Here is a 1969-nt window from a genome sequence, read left to right on the forward strand (position 1 = left end):
ACACACACACACACACACACACACACACACACACACCCCTTTACTGCCCCCCTACTGGCTTCTGCAACTCCTCTCCCTCCCCCCATTCTTTTCAGACAGGCTCTCATTACATAGCCTAGGCTGGCTTCCAGCTTTCAGTCATTCTGCCTCAGCCTCCCAAGTGCTGGAATTACAGTCATGCACTACCACATCTACTCAGACTCCCCTCTCTTTGGTTCAGGAACACAGATAAGACTGACACAGAGACCACAATAGGGTCAAAGGACCAACAAACTCCTGGTCCCTTATCCTATCACTCATTAAAAGTTTAGGTATTTAAAAGAAGTTTTTTCTAAGAAACAGTGACTCTTCACTTGGGCCTACAGATACCCAATAAAAAACTAAAAGCAGAACAAAACTTGACCTTCATTTTGTAAAATTTTGAGTCCAATCCCTTCTCAGCTCTGCATGTAGACATATCAGTCATTAGGTGTCTAAAAGCTGGCAAACTTGATTAGCCCTAAATTTGCATAACCTATCTCATCCCTCTTGAAGACTGAGGACAGTCTTAAAAATTTGTTCCTTGTTTTGTTTTTTTGAGACAGGATATAACTCTGAACTCACTATGTAGCCCAGCTGGTCTTAAACTCAGATTTCTGCCTCCACCTCCCAAATGCTGGGAGTGCACAAGGTAATTTTCAGGGACATTCAACTACACTCAGAAGTCTCCATTACCCTGAACCTGCCGTCATGTTGGATTCCAGCAGAGCCTCACAGGACTGAGACTCCTCAAGAGGAAACAGTCATCCCATGGAAACAAAACTGCCCCCCGACAAGCCAGAAATTTTTCTGGAGTTAGGAAACCAAGAATGAGATCATGATCAACCAGACCCGTCTTTCACAGTACCCATAAGGCCCTTTCCAGTCTCTGTCCCTTCAGTTCCTCAAACTGAAGTCCCTTCCCTATTTCCTTTTACTCTCCTTTGTTAGGGGGCTTGATCTTTGTCAGAGGTGTGCTGTACTGCCTTTTTTGTTGTTGTTGTTGTTGTTGTTTTTGGTTTTTGTGGTTTTTTTTGTAGGGTTTTTGTAGCTGTAATCAAACTCAGAGCCCTCAGAGCCTCGAGCTTACCAGGCAGGCACTGCACCACTGAGTTATATTGCCGGCCCTTCTTACTTTCCAGTTAAAACTATTTTCCCCTGTAAATTCTTGCTTAATGCGTAAGTTTTAATTTCCATTATCACTGAAGCATGGACCTGGGAAGCCGGTGACAGGCAAGTCCCGGATCCCCCTCTCTTAAAAAGAGACGGGATTCTTTTTCAGGTTGACTCTTGTAGCCACAGATTTGAGCCTTTTTCATCACCCAAAGGAGCCGATACCTTTGCACAGCGCAGCTCGTGCGGGCGCTCTTTTTGCACGGGCGTTTCCTACCAATGGGCGGGGTGTAATTTTTTTGCAACGGCCCCTTTCCCGCACGTTCCCAGCGTTGCACTTCTTTGAGCAGTAGTATAACCCGCTGGACACGCCACTTCTGTGTGACCCCACCCTTTCACAGGCAGTGGGTTCCTATCGCAGTATCTCGGGATCGCAGCCACGAGTGGTGGATACCAAGCTCCGAGGACGGTGTTCGCTTCTCTCCGGCGGCCGGGGCTACTTGGCAACTCTTTTTAACCTTTTGAGGAGCTAAGAGGTTGTCTTTCAAAGTTACTCAGACTAGTCATTTTATTTTATATTACTTATCTTATTTTTTATTATTTATTTGTTTGTTTGTTTATATTGCGGCGCCCCGACGTGTTAACAGTGGGAGCAGACCAAAGGCTGCAAGTTCGAACCAGAGAGACGCCGGAAGCAAACGTGTGGCGGTCACCTAGCAATCGGACGGCGTCCTCCCGGCAGGCCCTGCGCCCGGCACCCAGTGTCCCACGCGGCTCCGACGCGCACTACCAGTCCCACAATGCCCCGCAATCCCGCCCCTCTCTGCAGAGACCCCTC

The sequence above is a fragment of the Fukomys damarensis genome, unplaced genomic scaffold (genome assembly GCF_012274545.1).
Source record: "Fukomys damarensis isolate Sample0158 unplaced genomic scaffold, DMR_v1.0_HiC HiC_scaffold_16, whole genome shotgun sequence".
Taxonomy (NCBI): domain Eukaryota; kingdom Metazoa; phylum Chordata; class Mammalia; order Rodentia; family Bathyergidae; genus Fukomys; species Fukomys damarensis.